General features: G+C 44.7%; 1 protein-coding gene across 1 annotated transcript in view; it reads right to left on the minus strand.

The window, feature by feature from the left end:
- Nucleotides 1-13,779, minus strand: part of SOCS6 (suppressor of cytokine signaling 6) — a 37,356-nt gene extending 23,577 nt beyond the window's left edge. The window contains exons 1-2 of the mRNA XM_081801039.1: nucleotides 13,629-13,779; nucleotides 7,681-7,859 (exon numbers count right to left, since the gene is read on the minus strand). The gene's annotated coding sequence lies outside the window, so the exon portion shown is untranslated. The remainder of the gene's footprint in view (nucleotides 1-7,680; nucleotides 7,860-13,628) is intronic.
- Nucleotides 13,780-19,543: the final 5,764 nt, after the last annotated feature.

Below are 19,543 nucleotides of genomic sequence, written 5' to 3' on the forward strand. Positions count from 1 at the left end.
CAGAGTTTGGATGCTATCCCCAGAGGAGAGATACCCAGGAGGAAGAAGGAGGGGTCCTGCCACCACTGTTACTACCTCTGCCCCCCATACGACTTCTATTACCAACACCAGCACAACCACTGCTGAGAGGTGACTACATCCTGAAAAATGTACATTAATCTTCTTAATCCTCATAAGAACTCTATTGGAAGGTACTATCTTTATGTCTTTATCTCCATTTAATAGAAGAGGAAGCCAAACCTTAGAAAGTTTAACAATCTGGGACACCTGGGTGGCTCAGCTGGTTAAGTGTCTGACTCTTGGTTTCGGCTCAGGTCATGATCTCAGGGTATGAGGCTCTGTGCTCAGGGCAGAGTCGGCTTGAGATCCTTTCCCTCTCCCTCTCCCCTTCCCCACTCAAGTGCATGCTCTTTCTCTTTCTCTCTCTAAAATAAATAAATAAATAAAATCTTTAAAAAAAAAAAGAAAGTTTAACAGTCTGCCCAAAGTCACAAGGGAAGGGGCCAAGTAACAGACACAAGTGCTGACCCGTGGTGCATGATCTAGAATCTACCACCTTTTCTGACTGTATTAGAATGGAAAAGCAGAGCCTAGTGACTAAGATCACAGATCCTGGAACCATGCTACCTGAGTTCAAATCAAGCCAGCATTTCCGAATGACTGTGCACATCCATGCCTCAGTTTTGTCATTTAAAAATAGATATCAAACAAGTATCTACCCAGGGGAACTCACTTCTGGCACGGTGGCCCGAGAAGGTTGATAAATCCTCTCTGCAAAAGGCAACCATAAAGTTGGGTCAAAATGTAGAAAGCAACCATTTCAGCACTTTGGAGATAAACTAACTGCATGCAAGAACTGAGGAATTTATTCGTGAAAACCACCCAACTTTAGGACTTCATTAAAATTACAAACTTTATGCTCCAAAACACGTCAAGAGAGAACAAGTCACAGACTAGGAAAAAATATTTGTATATCACATATCTGATATAACACCTTTAAGCAGAACAAATAAAAAACTCTTACAACTGAATTAAGACAACCTAATTTTTTTAAATGGGCAAAGGACATGGGTAGATCTTTTACCAAAGACGACAGAAGACGTGCAAATGGCTAACAAGCACATGAAAAGGTGCTTAATATTACTGGTCATTAAGAAAATATAAATTAGGGGCACCTGGGTGTCTCAGTCATTAAGCGCCTGCCTTCGACTCAGGTCATGATCCCAGGATCCTGGGATCGAGCCCCGCATCAGGCTCCCTGCTCAGCAGGAAGCCTGCTTCTCCCTCTTCCACTCCCCCTGCTTGTGTTCCCTATCCCGCTATGTCTCTCTCTGCCAAATAAATAAATAAATAAAATCTTTAAAAAAAAGAAAATATAAATTAAAGCCACAATGATACACCACTACACACCCAACCAAATGACCAGACCTAGTGTTAACAAGTACATAGAGAAACTAGAACCTTCCTATGTTGCTGGTGGAAATGCAGAACAGCCTGACTTTTAAACATTTCTCTGCTTTCCTTACTGTGAGAAAAATGTTAAAATGCGTGGCTAAATATATAGAACAAAAAGATTTAAGATAGAGCAGGTACATTTTAGACTCCCAGAAATCAGTGCATATCAGTTCATATGGATCATCTACTTTCTTTTTCCTACAGCTGTAGAGTACTTGTATACTGACTTTATTCTTTGTGTGGCACCTTGAGGAAGTTTCTCATTTTATCTTAGTTGACTTTGTCAGTCTTCTTTTACTGTTTGCTCCTTTTGTTGTCTTAAGAAATTCTGCCGATACTGAAGTCACATACTCTTCCGTATTTCCTATAAAAGTATTGAAGTTTTGCTTTTCACATGTAAGTCCTTGATTAACCTAGTATTGATTTATATAAGGTAAGGATTAACTTACATTCTTCCACATGGACAACCAACTGGTTCAACACATTCACCAAAAAATACTGACCCTGAGGCGCCTGGGTGGCTCAGTCAGTTAAGCCTCCAACTCTTGGTTTTGGTTTAAGTTCAGGTCATGATCTCATGGGCCAGAAAATCCATGGGCCAGAAGATCTAGTCCTGCATGAGGCTCTCCAGCTCAGTGGGGAGTCTGCTTCAAAGATTCTCACCCTCTGCCCCTCCCCTGACTCACTGGAGCACTCTTCTCTCCCTCTCACCCTCTCTCTAAAATAAATAAGTAAACCTAAAAAAAATACTGACCCTGATAAGAATCAAAGAAACAAAATTAAAATAGAAATGACTTTGCACAACTCAAATTAGCAAAGATTTTTCTAAATGATGATATTCATTACTTGAAAATGTCTTAATATAGTTGTTAAAAAAAAAACTTAGTTCTATGCAACTGTTCACAAAACTTGGTTCTATGCAACTCTTAAAAAAATATTCATACTCTCTGACCCAATAATGCTGTTTTTAAAAACTCAAAGAAATAACATGAAACCAAAGCATAACAATGTCCCCTACATTATTACATATGACAAAAAATAGATTTTAAGAATCAGAAACATTCTAATTTCCAACAGACTGAGAATTGTAAACAAAATTGTAGCACATCTACACAATGGAACTTTAGGGAACCACTAAAATTGATATTTATACAGGGTTATAAATAACATGAGGGAAAAGTTCATATTGTTCATTTGTTAAGTGCAAAAACACAGGAAACAAAATCATATGTACAGTGTGGTCTCGATTATGTAGAAAGAATAGGGAGGCACACCAGACCAGAAAGAAATACAGCAGCACTGCCATCTGGACCACAGAATGCTCTGTAAATACTGTTTTCAATACTTTATTTTCTAAATATTCTATAAATATGGAGTTTTTATAAGAAAAAGGTCTGTGAGTTTGTTTGTTCTTAAGTTACTTTTCTAAAGGGAATGGCTGAGTAAATCCCTCAAGTTAAAGCAAAATACAAGGCCTTTTCTTGGCTTTTGGTTTTACCACGACTGAACAAAAATATATATCAATAGATAAGGATATTGTACTTTTTTTTTTAAAGATTTTATTTATTTTTTGACAGAGAGAGAGACAGCGAGAGAGGGAACACAAGCAGGGGGAGTGGAAGAGGGAGAAGCAGGCTCCCCGCTGAGCAAGGAGCCCAATGCGGAACTCGATCCCAGGACCCTGGGACCATGACCTGAGCCGAAGGCAGACGCTTAACGACTGAGCCACCCAGGCGCCCCAGGATATTGTAGTTTTTTAATGAGAACCTAGACAGCCTTCTCTTTCTCTTCACCCCACCCAAAACAAGTTTTTGCCAATGTGACATTTAATTTTGATTTATGTATATACAGTCAGGTCTGACCTGAAATATTCAGTCTAAGTGAGTATTATATCAATATAGAGTTAATTAATACAGACTTAATATATAAATATTAATTCTAAAAGAATAAACTCACCAGCTTTTCAGTGATCCTCTTAACTCCTTACTCAGTTTACATTCCATACTCAATCATAATCCTTCCCTAGCATGTACCCTCAATTCCCTTTCCCACTTTACTCTGAAACACTCTCTTGGCAAAACGACAACACTGCTTCAATTCAACTCTGCCCACGCCATGCCTGCACCCTTACAGGAAAATGTGGCTGGAGAAACACGTAACCACTCTGCCTGGTCTCACTTAACGTCATGACCATGAACCTCTGCTGGAACCTTAATGCTGCCTGGAAATCAAACTACATTTCCCTGATCCATTCAGTCTCTCCCATTCCTTGTCAACCAACCCACATCTTTCTTCGCACCTGTAACACTTACTCCCCCCATCTTTAATCTCAGCTGATGGCCCAGCTTCCTATTTCACTGAGATAATTAGGACATGAGAAGAAAACTTCGGACAAAACCATCCTGTTACTTTACCGATCCACGCACCTCTCTAAAGGCCCTCCCACGCACCTCTCTAAAGGCCCTCCCATCCCAACAAGTTCCCCTCTGTACTGGATCGCTCCTAAAAACATCATTTCTCATATATACAAACTTGTCTTTACCCTATCTTCCCCGCCTACTATGGTTCCATCTCTTTAATCCCCTTTGCAACAAAACACCTTGGGAAAAACATACATACTGGAGGCCTACTAATCCTTTTCTCCCGTTTTCCCTCTACCCACACCAGAGACCTTCTCTATCCCATCGAACAGAAACTGCTCTGGTCAAGGTCACCAATGATGTCCCCACTGCAGATCCAGCATCAATGCTCAGTTCTTACCTGAGATGCTCTGTCCACAGCACCTGACACAGCTGATCCGTCATTCTCAGACTACTGTGCCTCCGATCTCTTCACGCTGGATACCCCAGCACTCACGTTGGGTCACTCTTTCTGCATCTATACTCACGCCCCAGTGACTTCACTCACCCTCATGCCTGAAATAGCACTGATGTGTCCTCCACTCCCAAATCCACATCTTTAATTAGCCTAGTTTCAGTCAACTCCCTTCTTGACACCGCCATTCACTGTGTTAGGGATATCCGAGACTACACATGTTCAGAACTAAACTCTGGATCTTTCCCATCCCAGCCCCACACCTACTCTACTCTCAGCCTTTCCCACTTAGGTCTATGGTTACTCCATTCTTCCAACTGCTCAGATCAATACCTCCACAATCACCCGTGGTTCCCCTCTTTCTCTCACTTACCACATCCAGGGTCATGGCTCAACTACTTTCAAAGTACACACAGAATCCGATCACTTGCTGCCACCACTGCCCATGCACTGTGCTTGCTATCTTGGCCGCGTTACCTAACTGCCTCCTAATCTGTCTCCCTGCTTTCTCCTCTGGCCCCTATGTTCTCTTCTCAACACGAAGTGTGTTCGGGGAACTGGCACAAATGCTGACAGTGCCCTGAGTAATGAAGTCCTTTATCTCTGACCCAGGAGCCTCATGTCTTCTGGCAGCAACCAGGAAACTGCCAGGCTAAGGCGACAGCTTGAGCAGAGGGTGCGACCTCCTACCCCTTCCAGTTTTTGACAACTACATGCAAATAAAAATAAATGGAAAATAATCAATGTAATAGAATCATTTTGACTTCTTTTAGGGCCTTCAGATCTTACACAATAAGCTTTATTTTTAAAAAGTAGTGTGAGGGGCATCTGGGTGGCTCAGTCGTTAAGCGTCTGCCTTCGGCTCAGGTGATGATCCCGGGGTCCTGGGATCGAGCCCCGCATCGGGCTCCCTGCTCCGCGGGAAGCCTGCTTCTCCCTCTCCCACTCCCCCTGCTTGTGTTCCCTCTCTCGCTGTGTCTCTCTCTGTCAAATAAATAGATAAAATCTTTAAAAAATAAATAAATAAAAAGTAATGTGACTATTTGCATGGTTACAAAGTTAGATAAAGAAATTTAAAGATAACCAAGTTAAGAAAAATGGACTTAAAGTTGCCAAGTAATTTAAAATTTAATGAATTAAGAATAAATTTAGGGGCACGGGAGTGGTTCAGTTGGTTAAACACCTGCCTTCGGCTCAGACCATGATCCAGGGTCCTGGGATCGAGTCCCGCACTGGGCTCCCTGCTCAGCGGGGAGCCTGCTTCTCCCTCTCCCCGCCCCGCCCAAGCTCTCACTCTCTCTAATAAATAAATAAATAAAATCTTAAAAAAAAGAATAAATTTATAATTACAGCAAAAGCTCTAATAAATTTTCAACTGATTCTCTCCCACTCTGTAGGCTACTGACACAAAAATATAGGGTAGCACTAGTTTGCTGTGTGACACTGAGTGAATCTCTCCTTGGTGAGTCTGTTTCCCACATAAAATAAAGAGGCTGATCTCTAAAGCATGTCCAATTCTAAAAGAATCTGATTCAGGGGAAATAAAAATATGCAGACTTAGAAATTTAACCTGCAGACAACAAAATTTTACATGAGCATTTCTAAGCATCTTTTTAACTGTGTTTAATACATCTCTATTAAGTTAAATATGAAAATGTTCACAAATCCAATTATTTAAAATGTTAAGGGAGCTGGCTTAAATAAGAATTGATTAATGAAATAAATTCACTCCTCCTTAATTTTTTAATTCAGACTTTAACATTTAAAAATTTAAAAAGTAGATTTAGAAAGTAGAACACTTGGGGTGACTAGCTGGTTCAGTTGGTGGAGCAAGTGACTCTTGATCTTAGGTCGTAAGCTCAAACCCCACACTGGGTGTGGACATTACTTAAAAAATAAAATATTAAAAAAAAAGAGTAGCACACCTATATACCAGTACATCACTGTCTATGAGGTATATGCATATTAAATGTTTAATATATACATTTTTATACCTGTCTAGACACTTACCAATGTACTACACCAGCAAGTTCCCAGATTGTAAATTAGATATTTGGAACATACATGTTTTCTGACAAGGTCTAAACAAAACAAAACAAAAAACACAACAACCCCACCACCTTTTTCAGGAAGTTACTAGGAGAATGAGCTCCACTAAATCAAGGAAGTAAAATAAGAAACAGAATACAGGTAACCTCAGTTAGGAAAGAGGAGAAATGAATCTCTAGGTTAGGGGCACCTGGGTGGCTCAGTCATTAAGCGTCTGCCTTCAGCTCAGGTCGTGGTCCTAGGATTCTGGGATCAAGCCTCGCATCGGGTTCCCTGCTCAGCAGGAAGCCTGCTTCTCCCTCTCCCACTACCCCTGCTTGTGTTCCCTCTCTCACTGGTACCTCTCTCTGCCAAATAAATAAAATCTTAAAAAAAAAAAAAAAAAAAAGGATCTCTAGGTTAATATTATAGCTCCTGCTGTTCGGCCTGTTTGCGATACTGTCCCTGCCGCTTATGGCTCTTCCCAAACACAGGTCACCCTCCAAGAGACAGCTCAACTGTGACCTCCTCCATGAAGACACAAATCCAAATTCCCCACCTCCCAGGAGTAAATGAAAACATCCTGCATCCACAAGAAGAGCTGCACACATCAGACTCCACTCTAAAATCTACTAGTACCGTGGTATGTGACTTTGGGCCGATTACTTAACCACCCTTAGTCTCACTTTCCCCATTATCTACCTAAGGATGAAGCTGGTCAATAATCAGAAGCTTCCTTCTAATTCTAAAATGCAGTAATTTTCCAAATGCACAAAACTACTAAAATCCTAAAATAATTCTATGTGTGTGACATGCTTACATATTCCAACAGTCTGTGACATTTGGTAATAATTATATTCCCCAGGTATGTTTTTTTCACTTTTTCAAAAGCAGTTGTCAACAGATAAAAGTGACTATTATCATAGGGATGATATTTCCTTTAAAACCAAAATTAAGCTTTACTAAGAAAGATCTCATTACTATAAACACCAAAACAAAATTCGCAAAAGGAAAATCATGCAAAGTAACAGTATACCAGGTGAGAATTCATCTTACTTTACTGGTGTATTAACCCTGTTGCTTCAACCATCCAGTGTTACTGGGGTACTCAAAATAACACCTATCACTATAAGAACAACCATTAGCAGTTCCAAATAACAGGCTATCTAGAGCACGTGAATACACCTTTTCTAAATCGTTCTAAAGAATAACATCAAATTCTTAAAATTGTTTTTGATGAACATCTTTCCCATTGGGAGCCATATATTCCTCTGTTCTCTTAAAAGGGAAACCTTAAACACAAACGTGTATATCAAATATAATCTCATGCTGTCACTGAAGTGCTATATATAGACAGATGCCTCTTGAGACGACCAAATTTACCTGTTGAAAAACTTCAGGATGGCATCTTCAGGTTCACTGATGCTCAGATAATGGTTTGTGTCCCAGGCCTTCAGAGATCCGCCGTCTTGTCTTTCTTTCTTCTCTATTACTCAACAGTCTGCTCCCAAGGACAACGGGATAGCCACTGCTCCCCAAACATAGTCTCCAAGTGTGATGCCCTTTTAATAATTTTAAGAAAACATTTCAGTGTGATGGCTGTTAACAGTGATTAAAAATATATATATTACAACAGTATGAAAACAAGAGCCTGGAGCTTTGCAGAAGGCCAAGTGCAGCACCTTTTTTGTTCTACATCTCCCACCAACTGACTGCAGTGACCCAGTGCCAAGCAACTCAATAGCTGCTCACATCTGTAACCCTCACGATCCTAGTAGCTGGCACCATTAATACTTCTGTGAGCTCCCACTGTCTTTCCTCTTTTATTTTCATTTTTCTTGTCCCTTTGGTCTTACACCCTTTCCCCACACAGGGGTTCCTTAAGAAAAACCAAGTCTTGGGGCGCCTGGGTGGCTCAGTTGGTTAAGTGTCTGCCTTCGGCTCAGGTCATGATCTCAGTCCTGGGATGGAGCCCTGCATCGGGCTCCCTGCTCAGCAGGGAGCCTGATTCTCCCTCTCCTTCTGCAGCTCCCCCGCTTGTGCTCTCTCACACACTCTCTCTCTCTCAAATAAAATCTTAAAAAAAAAGAAAGAAAAAGCAAGTCTTATATACCTGTTACTGATTATCCAGAATGCTCTTTTTAACCAATCACAGTATATTTTAAACTGATTATATTTTTTAAAGATTTTATTTATTTATTTGACAGAGAGAGAGAGAGAGCACAAGAAGCGGGAGCAGCAGAGAGAGAAGCAGGCTCCCCTATGAGCAGGTTCAATCCCAGGACCCTGGGATCATGACCTGAGCTGAGGGCAGATGCTTAACCAACTGAGCCACCCAGATGCCCCTAAACTGATATTAATATTAGCATTTGTTATATTCCAGGCACTGAATCCATACATTCATGTACATTTTCTTGTTTAATTTCCACAACAATGCTGAGAAAGGCACTATTACATTTTACAGATAAAGCAAATAAGACAGAATTTATTTTAAAAACCTACCCTATAAAGTCACAGAGCTGAAATTCAAACCTAGATCCACATCCCTATGAAAGACTGCCTTCATCAGCCAGTTAGCTATCTAGGCCTCCTACTTGTCTGATTCCAAATGAGGTTTTTCCCTCCTGCTAAATTCCGCATCACATAACTGAGAATGCCAGGGCTTCCAGACAACGAAGGGTTTACCTTATCAAGCTATGTGAGCTAACATCAAGGGAAGTGTGCTTTGGAGTTGTTACTCTCCACACACTATAGATAACTACTCTTCCAGAAGTGATGAATGCCTGTGCATCTTCGTGACTGGACAGCTGGACACTTGAATGAGCTCAGACCCACATTCTGGCTCTACAGGTAAAGACAGTTCCTGGCGCACCTGCCTGGCTCAGTCAGTAGAGCAACTCTTGATCTTGTGGTCATGAGTTTGGGACCCATGCTGGGAGTAGAGCTGACTTAAAAAAAAAAAAAAAAAAAAAACAGCTCTCCCTGTGTAGGGTGACTTGGGCCCTGAAGTTACAAGAATGTTGGCCTTATTAGGGCTATGACTTACTCAGCTGAGCAGATCAGCTCAGATGGCAATGAGCAACACAAAAAAACCAACAGATTTCTACCATCTACACAGCAAATCCTTGCCTTTAGTGTGTAGATAACAATGTAAAAACTACAAGCACTTTCTGTACACCATGTCCCCATGGGATATGTTAGGGAGACAGAGAACCACAGACCACATTCTGCCCACGTGGGACTTGGAAGAGGAGAAAGACCAAAAGAAATAAACAAAATAGTTATTCACTGCAGTAAACATTATGATGAAAACATACAAACTGATAAGATGGGGCTCCTGAAGGAGCTATAAGAGTAGTCAGGAAAGCCTTCCCTGATGCAGTGAACCTGGCATTAAGATCGGACAATGAACTAACCATAAGAACAACATTCTAGGCAAACAACTACATGTCAAAGGTGAGGAGGCCAGAAGCAGCCTGGAATGTGAGGGAATAGAAAGGCTAGAGGGTAACTTTGTGGTGAGGAAGACAGGGTTGCTCAAGATGAACGAAAGAACTGGGCAGAAATCTTGTAGCCCATGGTGGAGAGTTTGGATTTTACTTTAAACAAAATATATATTCACAATAAGTCTGTCAGGTGGATTTATTAACCTCACTTGAGCCCCACAAAAGGAGTAAGACTCAGAGGGGATATAAAATGTGTTTAAGGGGCGGGGCGCCTGGGTGGCTCAGTTGGTTAAGTGACTGCCTTCGGCTCAGGTCATGATCCTGGAGTCCTGGGATTTAGTCCCAAATCGGGCTCCCGGCTCAGCGGGGAGCCTGCTTCTCCCTCTGACCCTATCCCCTCTCATGCTGTTTCTCTCTCTCTCAAATAAATAAATAAATAAATAAATAAATAAATAAATAAATCTTTAAAAAAATGTGTTTAAGGGGCGCCTGGGTGGCTCAGTCGTTAAGCGTCTGCCTTCGGCTCAGGTCATGATCCCAGGGTCCTGGGATCGAGCCCCACATCTGGCTCCCTGCTCCGCGGGAAGCCCGCTTCTCCCTCTCCCACTCCCCCTGCTTGTGTTCCCTCTCTCACTGTCTCTCTGTCAAATAAATAAAATCTTAAAAAAAAAAAAAAATGTGTTCAAGGTCACAAAGCTAGTAATGTATACTAAAGATCAAACACCTCCAAAAGGTCCTCAGTATGCAACACGAGAATTCAAATCTTAAACGACTTTATCTGAGTACATCCATTCTTGAAACATCAATGAGACCAACGGCCACCTAAAAATAATTGCCCCATTCAGTAAAATTTAATGTTTGTAGGCATCATCACAGAAACTGAAGTCAGTTTAAAGTAAAATGTGCCCTTAGTTCTAAAGCCTTCACTACTTATTAGCTAAACCAACCTACTGTACAGAATAACAGATTAACCACAAAAACATTAATGACAGTTTCATTGTCAATAGAATTTAAAACATGTCCCAATGCTGTTTCGTTTTTACTGTCTGAACTACTCTTTCGATCAATCTAGTCATACAAGAAAGTTCCCCTTTTTATGACATACACTAGTTTTTATAAATTTCTCCCTTGTAAAAGGAGTAATTTTACAGAAATACTCAGGCACCACAGATGTGCCATTTCCAAAACTGGAAAAAGATTAGGGATGAGGACCAAGAACTGAAATAATCTTCACTTCCCATAAAAGATGCAACAAACAAAATAGCAAACAGTGATATTAGCTTAGGTCATTTACTTACCTACCTACCGCTATTGAGTATTAAAATCAATGCACACACATCCACTAGTTATACTATATATAAATAACATGGGGTTATCTGACTTCATATTCAACATATTTGTGTATCAACCCATTCCACATGACTGCATATTTTTGAGAGAACAGTAATTGCCACAAATTCAGAAATGGACATACTTCCTTTTTTCAGACTATATTGTGACTCTTAAATAAGATCACACAGTTACTTCTATGAGCAAAATAAAAGATACTTGCTTTTTTTTTTTAAGATTTTATTTATTTATTTGACACACAGAGAGAGAAAGAGTGAGAGAGAGAGCACAAGCAGGAGAAGCTGTAGGCAGAGGGGAGGGAGAAGCATGCTCCCTGCCGAGCAAGAAGCCCCATGCAGGGCTCCATCCCAGGACCCTGGGATCATGACCTGAGCCGAAGGCAGCCGCCCAACCTACTGAGCCACCCAGGCACCCCAAAGGTACTTGCTATTAATAACAGAAGTTTCCTGAAAACTGACCACAACGGAGAAAACTACCAGAGTTTTCTCTGAGGAGTGAAGTTACATAACAAGACATAAGCAGACACTTGTTTCTGTTCCCCAGAAAGAGGGCTGTTAAAAGGAATAGTCAATCGGATGGCAAAATGGGTAGGAATCCAGTCAGCACAGCAGAGCTTTTCCTCCCAGGTCATGGCAGAGCCCAGGAAGGCTATGTCCCAGGTCAAGGTCACCCAAACCCCTTCTCCACCACTCCCTGCAAGGTGCTGCGTTGGTAGGGTGCCACGTGACACCCGAGGGTGTGCCCCTGGCTTCTGGGGAGGCTGTTTAAGGCCGGCCCTATCTGCCCACTAAAAGAAGGGGAAGGGGCAGTGCCAGGTACCTCCCACCAATTTAGAAGGCATTTAAAGGTCATAATAAAGGGGAAAAGTATTTCAAAAGAGATGCTGAATTGAGACCTAAAAGGGGTAAAGGCGCATCCTCAACCAGATCAAACAGTGGAAAGCACTTGCCGAACCCCAGACAGTAAGTCCTTCTGAGAATCGTTATCAAGTGGACGGTCCGTGAGCCAGCTGCCCCAAAGGCAAGGAGAAAACATCAGGGAAGGCACTGGAACCGAGGGGCTGAGGCGACATACTGTGTTTAGAACAGAGACAGATTCTGAGAGTCACCGCATCCACGTAAATGGTACAGCAGTGAGGAAAAATTAGTAGAAGGCACACAGGAAAAGAGAACTATCACAGGCTACATTTCCCTGCTTTATCTGTGAAACCTGGTAAACAATACCACTGATGTTTTTAAATAACGACGCTTCTCCACAGCACTAAGTGTTCCACTTAAAATTCATGCATTCAAATAAGCTAAGTGGATTTCGCGTTATTTGCTGGGTTTTTAAAAGTCAAGGTAAATTTATGCCCCCTATGGTGGAGAACACCTCAGACATTTCGTCTTGACGTAGACGGCAGTTTACTTTTGTTTGATGGCACATGTATCTGTATTCCAAGTGACAGAGGCAACTGAAAACGCACTGGGGAAACGTGTGACGTCCCATTCACATTTTTATTGTGGTGACTACGTTCTCCGTCCTCACACACAGGAGCATGCTGCCTCATCCAGGCCAGACGTCTAGTTCAAGAAGCAGACGCTGAACTGAAGTCAACATTACCTATTTCGTTACCGGAAGCCTGAGTTTTGTCACATATTCCCACCTGGCCCTTAATTCCAAAAAGTGGGGACGGGAACCCCAAATTTCACATTCCGACTAAATGTGAAGTCGGCATCCAGCCTGCTGCACACCTTCCAAGTTTTGTGCCAGGACCTGCCACCGAGAAATGTCAATAGTTGTGCTACAAAATGAGCCACAATGGTGTCCCTGAAGTTGCCAACTCCTGAGTAAATTGAAGATTAAGGCCTGTCTCGGTTCCAGGGGCAGTTTAAAAGCCCACAGCCCCCACATCCGCGTGAGTTAAATCACATCCAGCGGCACCGTCACGCGCGGCACACACGGGGGGCCCGGCGCGACCTCCCGGCGGGCGGGGGGCGGCGGCGGCACCGACGCGGCCTGGGCCCTCCCGAGCCCGCCCGACCTCCGGCCCCTGGACCGCAGCCCGAGCCGGAGCCCGAGGACCGGCCGACGGGGCCGGGCGGCGGGGTGCGAGCGGCGCAGGCCCCGCGCCGCCGCCCCAGGCCGCGCCGAGCCCCGGCCTCTCCCCGGCGGGGCTGCGGGCAACAAAGGCGGAGGCCCGGCCCGGCCCGGCGCGCCGCGGACGGGGAGGCCGAGGGGTCGGGCCGGCGCTCGGCGGAAGCAGGCCTCGGCCCTCCCCGGCCCGGCTCCCCGCCCGGCCCGGCTTCCCGGACGCCGCTTCCCCGCCAGCCGGCCCCCGCCCGCGGACCCGCCGAGGCGGCCGGGGCCTCGCGCCGCCGGGACCCTCGGCTGCAGGCGCGCCGGGCGGCCTCCCCAGCCCAGCGCGCGCCGGATCCGCCCCCGCCGCCCCGAGGGGAGAAGCAGCCCCCGCGGCCAGTTTCCCGGGTTACGGAGGAGAGGGAGCAGAAAGCAAAGCCCAGACCCAGCCCCCGACTCGGCTCCGCAGACGCTCACCCGGCGGCGGCCCGCTCTGCTTCCTCGCCCCGCGCCGGCGCGACTGCCGCGCTCGTCCCTCCTCTCCCGCAACTCCTCCTCCCGCCGCCTTCCTCCTCCTCCTCCTCCTCCTCCTCCAGGAGGGGCGCGCCGCGGCGCCAGGGCCCGAGCGCGGAGCCGGAGCTGAGGAGCCTAGCGGGCCGCCCCGCGACCTCTACTCGGCCCGCGGCGCAGGCGGGCGTCCCGGCGCGGGGGGCGGGCCGGGCGGGGGGCGTCCGGGGGTGGGGGGCGGGGACGCGGGCGTCAGGGGCGGGGGAGCCGGGGGTCGCCGAGGGCCAGGGGACGCCCGGGGGCGCGAGGGGCGTCTGAGGGACGGGGGCGCGCTGGCTCTGAGAGCGTGCGGGAGTCGTGGGGTGGGGCTGGGGTGCTGTGGTCAGGGAGGGGTGTTCGGCGGCTGGAGTCCGGGAGCCCGAGCCGCGGCCAGCCCGGCGTCCCACTAGCCCGTGCGGGCTGCTCCAGCCGCTCCTCCTGTGCGTTCTTCGGGTGGCTAGTGCAGAAGAGGAAATCTTCTTGGCCCTTGGGCGCCGGCCCTCCCTCTGCCCCTGCGGCAGGGTGGCGGCCTCCGTGCGGTCGAGGTGCGCCCACCTGGAGCGGTGACCCGGGTCTGGTCTCCGCCGGGAGGGAGGGACCGAGGACAGTGGAGCACGCCTGCCGGAGCAGGGCCACGGAGGGAAGCCCTTCCCCACCCCTTCTCTGGCTTGATCGTCGAATTTGTTTCCTAGCGAAAACTTACTGCTTGTCTTAAGCCATCTACTTTTCCACTTAGGACTTTTAATGTTTTATACCATAGTTCACTACTGTTTGTGCCGCTGAATTTCACGGTAGTGTGATGTGAAAAGTTGAGTGTTGGTAACTTGACTCATTTCTTTGGAAATCGGCTGAATGCGCCACTAACCTATAGCAATAACAGTAAATTTTAGTCATTGAGAAGCCACAGTAAAAAAATTCATTTATGAATTTATTAAAGATAGGTGTCATTAAAAGAAGTATGTTGACTTTAAAAGTTGTTTCTTTTTTTTTTTTTTAAGATTTTATTTATTTATTTGACAGGGAGAGGGAACAGAAGCAGGGGGAGTGGGAGAGGGAGAAGCAGGGTGCCGGGCTTGATCCCAGGACCCCGGGATCATGACTTGAGCCGAAGGCAGACGCTTGACGACTGAGCCACCCAGGCACCCCAAAAGTTGTGTTTAACAGGACCTTTTAAAAAAGAAACATAAGGCTAGGGAAAAGTCTTAATGTTCAAGTGTGAATTTGTATCTGAATTAGATCTCAATAAAGCTGTTACTTAAAAAAAAGTTCAAGTAATGTATCGTAATTACTATAAAGGTCTAATTACAATATTCATCTAAACAATCTCGATTAATAATTTAAAAATTGGATTATCAGGTGATTCGATTGGTTTTTATGACTGAATAGTATATTTAAGGCTGATGTCATTTGTTGTGTGTGATTCACCAGACCCGGTGTTCTCTTCAGTTCTTACCTGTATTTATGAATAAAGCTGTACTGTTACTGTTATCCTGATGCAAATACAACTCAATTCTCAAATATCTAATTGCAGTGAATGTAAACTAAATAGAATGGTCAGAGAGGTTAACAGTAATAACAAATAATAAGCAAACTTTTCAACCCCACCCCCTCTATTTTAAGCCCCCTGGGAAAGAGGATGAGCGGTCTGGGTTAGTGATCTGTCATCTGATCTAAAGAAAACGGTAGCAGTGGGCCATGCGGCGGGCCTGGTGAGCACTGAGCCAGCAATGTACTGACTTCTCCAGCAGATAGGCTCAAACCCTGGGCTTCTGAGTCTGTCAGAGCTGGTCAGCATCTTGGCTTTGATAGCTCATATAGTTGTGTGACCTTAACCAAGGTTTTCAGTTGTAATTTCAGTTTTTACTTGTAAAGAAGCAAGGTGGGGATGGGGGGAGTGGGTTTTGATGTGAACTATGTCAGATAGCTGTGAAGATTACATGAAATAATGCAAAAAAACCGCTTAATTTGATGCCTGGTCCAGAAGGGTTATCATTACTAAGGTAATGTATATTTTATGAGCCAGGCATTGCATTAAGTGCTTTTGAATGTTTTACCTCCTTTAATTTTAACAAGTTATCTGTAAGTTCAGTATTATCATTTCCACATTACAGATGAGGAAACTGAGCCTTCTTGTGTATAAGTAGGAAATAACTTTCGCACAGCTACTACAGGGCGGAGCTGAAATTCAGACTTAGGTCTTTCTGACTCCAGAATATGAGTTCTTAACCGTTAGATTAAAATAATATCAGTAATGCAGCAACAACTTTAGTGTAGTTACTAGTGGCTAAATACACTATTAAAATCTCCATGCTTCTTGGCCGGAGACGCGTGTTCTCATCCAAGCCTTCCTCTATCTGCAACTCAATCTCCCTTTGGGGGAAAACTTATCTTTGCTTATACTCAGCACAGCTGAGAGGCATGCCCAGGACTAAGACTTCTGATTAGACTCTTGCCCAGGATTCTAACCCTGGAGCAAGAGATGCAAACAAGGAGGGGGGATGGGAGGGGAAGGGGTTGGGATCCACCCTAGTAGGGTCCCTGGACCAGATTGTTCCTGGTGCCAGCCCCTGATAGCCTTCTAATAAACTCCCATTTTGCTCCTGCTAACCAATTTCTGTTTTCTGCAACCAAAAATGCTATCTGATAGATATACGTACTTGCTAAAAGATGATAATGACAAGGGGTCCTATTGAAACTCTCTTATTCAGGGAGCATAGTTCCACCTTTTCCTCCTGAAGTCATAGCTTCTAGAGCCAGAAGGACCTTTCTTGGTCAACATCAATATCCTCATTTTATGGAGGAGGAAACAGACTCAGAGATCATACGACTTGTCCAAGATGACAAAGTTAAAAGCAGCTGAGTCATGACTTGAACTGCCATCTCCAGATTTACAGTCTGGTTTGATTTCTAGCATTAAATAAATGTCTTACCTTCCTCCAGAAGGGGAGGAAAAGGAGCCCAGACTTGAGAAAATTGGGTGGAAGCAGGATGGGATACAGTAGCAGCCTTCCACCCTCTGGGCCCCTGGGAAAAGCTGCCCAAGTGAGCAAAATTCCACACCCTTAATTTTCCTTTCTCTTTCCCATTGTCCTTCTGCTGCCTCCCACCTTCCTGTCTTTGAGGATCCTGAGCTATCCCCCACTCATTCAGGTTCCTTGTTTGGTACATATACTGTGTTGAAGAGTGTCCTCCAAAGATTCATGTCCTTCCCAGAACCTCAGAATGTGACTTGGTTTGGAAGTGGCATCTGTGCGGACATAGTTGAGTTGGTATGAGGTCCTACTGGAGAGGGATGAGGCCCTTGTCCAACATAATCGGTGTCTTTATGAGAGAAGAGACCCAGAGGCAGATACGTAGGGGAAGGCAAGGTAAAGACACAAAGGGAGAATGCTAGGAAGGCAGAGATTGCGGTGATACAACCAAGGAAGCTAAGGAATTCCAAGGATAACTGGCAGCCAGCAGAAGCTAGGAAGAGGCCAGAGAAGATCCTCCTCTAGAGCCTTCAGAGCCAGCATGGCCCTACCAACACCTTGATGTTATACTTCAAGCTCTCAGAATCATGAAAGAATATATGTCTGTTGTGTTAAGCACCCAGTTTGTGGTACTTTGGGGTGGTACATGGGGAATGAATCCAGGACTCCTAGGCCCACTCGCCCCATGTGGCTGTTCTCTGGAAGTCTCCTCCCAATTCAAGCTTCTCTTTGTAGAGTCTCCCAGTTACCAGTGTGACCATAGGTCCCAGTTTGCCCAGACCAGTACCACGTTATAACTGTTGTTTTGGCACAAATGTTCACAGTGCCACTTGTCATCTCAAAATTGTTTCAGCTCAGATAATAAATTCCTTGTTCACCCTGACTTCCTCCTAAGGTGTAAAATAGTGACTCAGTTACCCAACATCAAAGCTCCTTCAGAATTGGACCCAACCTACCTCTCCAGCCTCATGATCCACTTCTTTATATCACACTTTGCTAGGTCACACTGGGCAACTCCGTCTCCAGATAGGTCCAGCCCTGTGCCTTAACTCATGCTCTTCTCTCTGCCAAGAATGTTCTTCCATTTCACCTGCCCCTACCTTCTGATTATTTCTGTTTATTGAAGATCTTACTCATCATCAGTCAAGGTGCAGATCTGCCCAGTCAGAAGTGATGTCATCCTATTTAGAAACCCCGCCTTGGGTTCAACCTCTGTTAGAGCACTTCCCCCTAAATTGCAAATTCTCTCTCCTCTTTGAATGCTGATGCTTTGTCTTTTTTTTTTTTTTTCAGATTTTATTTATTCATTTGACAGAGAGAGAGAGCACAAGCAGGGGGGAGTGGCAGGCAGAGGGAGAGGGAGAAGCAGGCTCCCTGCTGAGCAGGGCGCCTGATGCGGGGCTCAATTCCAAGACCCTGGGATCATAATCTGAACTAAAGTCAGATGCTTAACAGACTGAGCCACCCAGGCACCCCTTGTCTTTTTTTTTTTTTTTTTAAGATTTTATTTATTTATTTGAGAGAGAGAGAGAACACGAGCTGGGGGAGCAGCATAGGGAGAGGGAGAAGCAGGCTCTCCACTGAGCAGGGCACCTGATGAGGGGCTCCATCCCAGGACCTGGGGATCATGACCTGAGCCAAGGCAGACATTTAACTGACTAAGCCACCCAGGAGCCCCCAAAGATGCTTTGTCTTATTCATCATTGCATTATGCTACTAGTTAGTGCCTTGAGTAAAGATTTTTCACACAATAGAGACTCAAGAAATGTTTGATAAGTAAATATGAATATTCCATTCCTCTCTCCATCTATTTGAGAATAGCCCAGTGATAAATGGGCTTTCAAAACCCTTCTAAAGATCCACTTCAAGATATAGGGTAGCTGGTTTGTCCTTTGGGAAGTGACAAATACCTGCTTTCTGGGAAAATGTCTGTGCTATTTTAATCAGAAGCTAGATTCTGCTAGCTGCAAATGGGCTGAAGTCAAAGGAATGATGCCTACCTCCCAGAACAATGAGCTCTGAGGATTTTTAAGACCTGGCAGAAGGTATGTGGGTACCTGTTGAGTCAGAAAAGCAGCACTGCAACAAAACACTGTTCTTATATAATGAGTCCACAGCACATCAGGCTTAGCTTCACATGATTCTCTATTTCAGATCAAAGATTCCTATTTGTAGACAATTTAAAGAAATACCTCACTCTTTTCCTCCCTCTCCACTTCCAGGATCCAAAGCCCCTCTGACCACTTAGGAATCTTTCACTGTGTAAGGTAATCCTGTTGATTTAGTGCGAAAAAATTTAGCAAATACCCATTATTATGAGGAGTTGATGGCATGAATTTGCCTCTCCTAGAAATTTAGGAGGTATGTCCAATACAGAGAATCACCCTGTATACACCTCTGCCCCCATTAAGCCAACAATGGAAGAATGTACTAGAATTCTTCCCTACAGTAGGCAGAGAGCCAGAAATCCTATGGCCTGCTCAGGGTAGTCTGGAACTGCCATCACTCCTCGGGTGACATGCTAGCTGTGCAGAATCCCATCTCTTAGAGAATCCCCTTTCTATGGCAAGACAAAGTGAGTTGTTGGCTCACTGGATTCAAAAGCTAGGGCCAACATTTACAGAAAAATAAACTTCTACATATGTTTGTGATTCTAAAGCATTAGAAATTCCTCAGGCGCCTGGGTGGCTCAGTTGGTTAAGCGACTGCCTTCGGCTCAGGTCATGATCCTGGAGTCCCAGGATCGAGTCCCGCATCGGGCTCCCTGCTCAGCAGGGAGTCTGCTTCTCCCTCTGACCCTCCTCCCTCTCATGCTCTCTGTCTCTCATTCTCTCTCTCTCAAATAAATAAATAAAATCTAAAAAAAAAAAAAAA

The sequence above is a fragment of the Leptonychotes weddellii genome, chromosome 13 (assembly GCF_054177405.1).
Source record: "Leptonychotes weddellii isolate Sample4059 chromosome 13, ASM5417740v2, whole genome shotgun sequence".
Taxonomy (NCBI): Eukaryota; Metazoa; Chordata; class Mammalia; order Carnivora; family Phocidae; genus Leptonychotes; species Leptonychotes weddellii.